This window comes from Salvia splendens, chromosome 1 (assembly GCF_004379255.2).
Source record: "Salvia splendens isolate huo1 chromosome 1, SspV2, whole genome shotgun sequence".
Classification (NCBI taxonomy): Eukaryota; Viridiplantae; Streptophyta; class Magnoliopsida; order Lamiales; family Lamiaceae; genus Salvia; species Salvia splendens.
This window is the reverse complement of record NC_056032.1, coordinates 23,779,278-23,786,247: the sequence shown is the minus strand read 5'-3', so window position 1 is coordinate 23,786,247 and position 6,970 is coordinate 23,779,278. Positions and strand designations below refer to the sequence as shown.

The 6,970-nt window shown below is 36.3% G+C and overlaps 1 long non-coding RNA gene across 1 annotated transcript; it reads left to right on the top strand.

The window, feature by feature from the left end:
* Window positions 1–224: 224 nt before the first annotated feature.
* LOC121745480 lies at window positions 225–3,038 on the top strand. The gene is made up of 3 exons (XR_006038839.1): window positions 225–440; window positions 539–1,912; window positions 2,305–3,038. It is a non-coding gene; the product is annotated as an uncharacterized LOC121745480 (long non-coding RNA).
* The last annotated feature ends 3,932 nt before the right edge of the window (window positions 3,039–6,970 follow it).

The following is a 6,970-nucleotide window of genomic DNA, read 5'->3' as shown; positions in this document are numbered from 1 at the left end:
AGCCCAACTTAAATAGATCATCCAATTAATTTATTAAGCCCAGAAATTAAATAAATTCGAAAATGGGCCTCACACTTACTAGGTATTGCAGCCCCAAAACATTTAATTCATTAGCCCAAGTTAAAACTAGCCCAAATTAAGAAATCCTAAGTTAAAACCTAAGTCTTTCTTCTTCCTCCCTCATTCACCAAAATGCACCGCCTCTCTCCCCTCCCTCTCTCGTCGCCGCCGATCCGCCGCCCTGCCGGCGCCGCCGCTCCGGGCGGCGTCTCTCTCCTCCCTCTCGTCTCTCTCTCTCTCCTATCCCTCTCTCTCTTCTCTTCTCTCTTCACCGTCGCGCCGCCATCATTTCCAAATCTCCCTTTCGTTCAGGTCAGTCGCCGCCGCGGAGGCCGCTGTCACCTCGCGCAGCCCCAGCCACCGTCGTCGATTCCCGTCAGGTAGGTTGGTTGGAATTTGTTCGTTCATTTCTTCTCTTTTCATTTATTCCTAAAGATTATATTTTTGAGTTTGAAACCTTGTGAATTCAAATTTTCAGATTCTAAAGAACGAAATTAGTGACGAATTGTTGGGGCGTGGGCTGTCACCGTCGGCGACGGAGTGCTGAGCTCGCTGCCGGAACCCGGCAGATTCATGGAGATAAGCTTTTCTCCTTCTTTCTAGTTGTTAAGGCTGTAGGATTCTATATTATTTCTATTTACTAAATTTGGTGAATTTTGAGTATATGCCTTGCTATGTGGGAGATTTGGGTGACTCATATTAAACTTATTGTATTGGGGTTGTGAATTCTAAATCTGGGCAGATCCTATTTCCAAATACATATATGTATGCTTGTACATATATAAATAAAAGGAGATGTTTGTTGTTTACCTTTTGAAGTGGAAGGTAAAGTGTTGGTTTGTAGTATTTGAACCCACAATTGAGTGCCATCTCCCTCCTCGGACTCCTCTTTTGTGGGGTTATGTGAGCAGAGAAATTTGGATGTTTGATTGATTGTATATACATACATACATATACATCTTGAAACTTATCTTCCAAGATATTCCGTCAGAGGATATGGTCTCCTTCCGCCATGCAATTAATATCGCAGTGAAAATGATGACACGCAAACAAAATCATCAATATACAAATCCCACAGTGAAAAGGCAAATACATATGACAAAATAACTACAGTAAAATTCCAGTCGATGAGAAATTTATTTCAATTTCTGTCAGACATCGCTGTGGAAAAAGTGATAACCTATAACAAAGTAGCGGCGTTGAACTAGAAGAACCATTAGCGCAGTCAACATAATAAACTGAAAAACAAAAAACAGAGCAAAAGTTGGACCTGCAGTATACTAAACAAAAACAAGAACTATTACATGGTCTATATCATTCTTATGAAGAATTTCAAGGCTATATCATTTTACGTTTTTCATCCTTCTTTCTGCTTCATTTATGATAATTCAATACAACATTTTTCTTTTGAAGCTATTCCATTTATTCTAAACTCTATTTAGGGTGTTCCTGTTCCAGAAATGTTAACAGACCTTGTGATATGAAAAAATATGAATAGTAACATAGTGATCTGAATTCCATCTATGAGCATGGCACTAACAAAATAGATAGGTTTAAAGGCAGAAAAATATAATAATGGAAGTTAAACAATGAGTTGGATTCTACGGTCTTTTTTAACATACTTGAGGTTTCCCCTAGAATATTTGGCACTATTTTTGTGCAGGTGGCACCTCCTTAATACTGCGGTAAGCGCGATGTATCACAAGCTAGACGTAATAGATGGTACAAAAAATGGGTATGTTAATATAAGCAGTAGTGATGATTAGAGCCATAATAGATGGTGACAGCGTGAAACAAGCATGACCATTTTAAGCCACCCCCAGTAGTGAAGCATTTCGGCCAGAGGTTACAGGTACCACACCCCTTCCCCCACCCCATGTGTCCGTTGTGATGTTCAATTGCTACATGCTAATGCATTGAGCTACAATAAGTGTACTTCCTGAACAACCTTTGTTGACACAAATCAATGGAGCTATCACTCATTCAACCGGAACCTTATAATAATCTAATAACTACACTGATATTTACAGAGATTTCAATATAGCATGTTGTGGACTAATTCTGAACTATCATACATAGCTTTATGGCATTAACATGCAATGTCTAGATTTATCCGGTTCGGGTACTTCTCCTTATATAACATGTATTCTAGATATGTATCAAAAGAAACTCATCTGTTTCTTTACTTACGGTTTATTCCTGTATTGAGTTGCATGCTAATCGTTTTTCCATTCTGTGGCACAGATTTGTGTGGAAGGAGTTTGTCCCACCAAAGTACTCCTTCACTACTTGGCAAGCTCTCAAAGGACGACTTCCAACGAGGGATAGACTGGGCTATAAGAACATCGATCAACGCTGCCCCTTGTGCATGGCGCACACGGAGTCTGTGGACCACCTTTTCTTCAAATGCCACAAGACTTGGGCAGTTTGGAAGGAGATCAAATCTTCGCTGGGAATGCGAAGGAACATCACCACCATACCGAGCGCCATCAAGTGGATGATCAAGGAAAGAAGTGGCGCGGCAATCATCCGCAAGGCTAGAAGGCTAGCCCTCATCGCAATGGTCAGCCTAATGTGGAGAGGTAGGAATGCCTTGATTTTTGACGGATCAGCATTCGAACCCAAGCACTTGGTGTTCGAAGTGAAGAAGGTAACATATGCAGTGTTATACTACCTTTATCCGCATGAACAAGTGACCGAGCACTTGGGAGTTTAGCGTTGCTCTCGGCCACGGGGGTACTCTTTTTCCTACTAGGGATTTTTTCCCATCGGGTTTATCTCTAGGAGGTTTTAACGAGGCCCCACCCCTACCTTCATTGGGGTAACGTGGACGGTAGCAATGAGTACAAGCACACCTTGATGGAAAGAAGTACCGACGCAAATCACGTGGATCCCATCTTGAAGACTTTAACCGAAGTGATGTCTTATGTTGATTTTGTTGATGCATTGATATTATATGTTGTTTTTCGGCTTGTGATACCAACTCTCAGGGCTTTGTTTCCCTAGAGTTTACTTCCCCACCCCCCACCGGCCTACATAGCTTCGGCTTTTAGGCATGTATCCCTCAGGTATGCCCGTGTCTTGCTTATACTTTACTTTTTGCCTTTATATTCCATTCATTGATTCATCAAAAACAAAGAAGAGGCCACTTCCACTTGCTTTCCATTTGGCTGCTGGAGAGGTTCATGCTCAGTAAAACTAATACGGCCTACGTCCCACCGTAAGCGATTCATTTTTCTTTTTGGGATGTCCCACTATAAGTGAATCATTTCCCTTTTTAGCAAAAGTTGCTACATTTTGTCTCCCTTACTTTTTTCTCCCACCCATTTTATTCTCTCTTCGGTCCTCCATTTTTTTCTCTCATACTTACCCTCTATCCACTTACTCTTTCAATATCAATTTCTGAAATCCCGTTCCCAAAAGAAGTGCCTCGCTTATGACGAGACGGAGGGAGTATATAAAGTGGGATCCATATTTCACCAACTATTTTTCCATGACTTTTCTTCACATTTCTTAGAAACCAAGCGTAGTTAAAGTGGGATTTATATTGCGGATGGAGGGAGCATATGTTTATCTACCGCATATTTAATAGATTGAACAATTTAATAATATTCAAAAAGCTCAATAATATATATTGTCAATCCAATTTATCATCTAAAACAATTTACTTGATATGCACAAAATATGTAACATCACTTATTCGATTAAATCTATATTACAAGTCACTCTTATACCTAAAATACTATTTAGTGACGCCATTTAGAATATTCAAATATTTCCTCCTTCCCACTTATAGCAAAACATCTCCACTTAATCTCTTAATTTTTCTCTCTCATACTTTCCTCTCTATTTATTATTTGTTTTATTCTCTCTCTCATTTTATTTTCTCTCTATTCTCTCTCCTACTTTATGTTCATTCGACATAACCTGCTAAATTATTTTTACCCAAAAGAAATTCTAGGCTACAATGGGACGGGGGGAGTACAATATAATGTTATGTGTCATTCACCCCTAATATTCTCTCTCATACTTTATGTTCATTCCACATAACCCGCTAAATTATTTTTACCCAAAAGAAATTCTAGGCTACAATGGGACGACGGGAGTACGATATAATGTTATGTGTCATTCACCCGTAATATTTTGATTCATAGGGATAAAATTTACAAACCCCCAATTTAATACTTCCTCAGTCCCTTAAAGATATGAACTTTTAAAGGGACACAAGTTTAAATGCATAATTGATTAAATAAAAGATGAAGAGAAAATGTAGTGGAAGTAGTATTAGTGATAGTTAACATTAGTAGTGTTTAGTGGGCTCAAATATTCCTTAATTTAGAAAATTCATAATTTTAAAGGCCGGACTGAAAGAGAAATAGTTCATACTAGGGTGTTCGGTTGGCAAGATTAAATCTCATGATTAAATATGTATCATGTTTGGTTCATAAGATTGAACCCTTCAACTTAATCCTAGATGGATAGTGTCATGATAATTAGCCATAACCTCCCCCCTGCAACTAAAATAATCCCACAACTTAATCCTAGATGGATAGTCTTATGATATTAGTCATGGCAACCGAACGCCACTAGAGGACAGAGGAATTATAAAACATTTATGGATTATAAATTTATTTTCTTCTATATGAAAATCTCATTTAAACCTTTTTAACAATTCCTACCAAAATACTAAGGTGGTGTTCGGTTTCCAAGATAAAATAATATCAAGATATAATCTAGGATTGAGTTGTGAGATTATTTTAGTCATAGGGGGTTAGCTATGACTAATTATCCCATGATTATCCATCTCGGATTGAGTTGTGGTATTGAATCTCATGAACCAAACAATCTACAAATTTAATCGGAGATACAATCTTGCAAACCGAACACCAATTAGAGTATCATTTATTGTAAAGTTTAACAAAGTTTGGCAAAAAAGTAATTAAAAAGTTCAATGGACTATGTATTTGTTTCAAGAACTATTGATTTATTATAACTAACAGCTATAAGAAATTCGTATACCTATCTCATAACCATTTTATGTGAACTTGGTCAATGAATCCAAATTTGATTTTCACCACAAGAGGTTGAGCATTAACAATATCACAAGAATAGTAGGTTTCTTCCTATCACGTTGGCATGATACGTTGGGTTGGGTCGTGCCCGGTCCAGCGAGACCATTTGACACCTTTAACTATTTTTAAAAGAATTAAATTAGGTCATTTTCCACTCCTACATTATGTTACTTGCAAAAAATTAATTGACATAACAATTGAAGTAACAAAAATGAATTAATGCGAACAAAAGTTCATATTCAAAGATTTTTTCACCATTAATCAATTTGATATTTGTATATATGGTTATTATCATATACCATACTCCCTCCGTCCCAAGTTACTTGAGTCGTATTCCATTTTGGGTTGTCCCAAGTTACTTGAGTCATTTATTTTTTAAGCTAAAAATAAAACATCTAATCTCATCTACTTTATTCTTTCTTTTACTTTACTCTCTCTTCTTTCTCTTACTTTTTCTCTCATCTACTTTATTTAACTCACTAATCACAACTTTCTTAAATTTCGTGCCAAAAAGAAACGCCTCAAGTAACGCCTCAAATTTCTAAAAAATAGGTTCTAAAGAAGAATCTTCATTTTGTCTAAACTGAAGAATGTTATATTTACTAATTGATCAACCATCAATAAAATTGATATTATTTTATTCGCATTCATTAGTCTTCTAAGTGGATCATAATAATCACATTTATGTCTAGAGAAATGATTAAGAAGCTTAAGTAACACTAAACCAAAAAATTATTATGCATGTGGAAGTTCCTATGGAGCTAGGTCTTGCAAAAAATCTCCAAAGATGTCGCATCATACATATTTATGTCGCATCATACAATAAATGAATTAGCTCTATCAAGCAAATAGATCATCTTGAGGTTTTTATGAAGGTTTTACATACTAATATATCATGGGAAAGCTAAGACACATTGCATCTAATCCAACTTTTTAGTTTCATATGCATTTGAAGTCTTGGATATCAATATACATAAATCAATTTACTATATTCGAACTTGGGTACTCCTATTATAAGGGTCTTAAGGCTTTAATGTCATAATGCACCTTGTGATTCATGGTATATTTTTAACACTCAATCCAAAGCCACCACTTTGACAATTGATGTGTAGACTTATATGTTCACATTGTACTTTTACATCAGCAGCAAGAAAAAATTTAGCAGGAAGAATAATGAATATCATTACTAATGAAATTATGGTTTAGTACATTCATAGCATCATGAACTTGGTTGAATAATACTCCTAATACATAGCAAAACTCCATATTTAACTCAAACTGCTTGCAAGTGTCACCAATAAAATTAATTGTTCTCATACTACTTAGCAAACAAAGTTCACTAACCTATACAACTTTTCAGTCCTTTACAAACACAACTCATCTATTCTTACAAGTAGAAGGATCCTTACTTTCTAAACTTTACCTATCCAGCATGCAAATAGATATAGATTAGCTTAATTCTTTGGAATTGAAATTGCACATTTATTACACAAATCAAGATCGATGTAAGTGTAACATGGATACTTTCTTATTTGGTCAAATCATCAAAAGTCCCAATATGTGTCTTCTTCGTGATAGGTCTTTTTCATGTTTTTGAGATTGATGTTATATGTTTGTTTTACTCATCAACCCAACCCCATTTTGATCAATACATATAGCAAAAATCTTCCATTGTTTATTCGCACTTCACCACTAATCGTTTATGATACATGTACTTATCATAAAAGCATTCAAAACTAGTTCCAAGAGACATGGATAGCACATTTTGTAGTCTTTTACTGCTGAGGTTAATGCCATGAACTCAGCTTCAGTAGTAGACAATGCAACCACTGATTGAA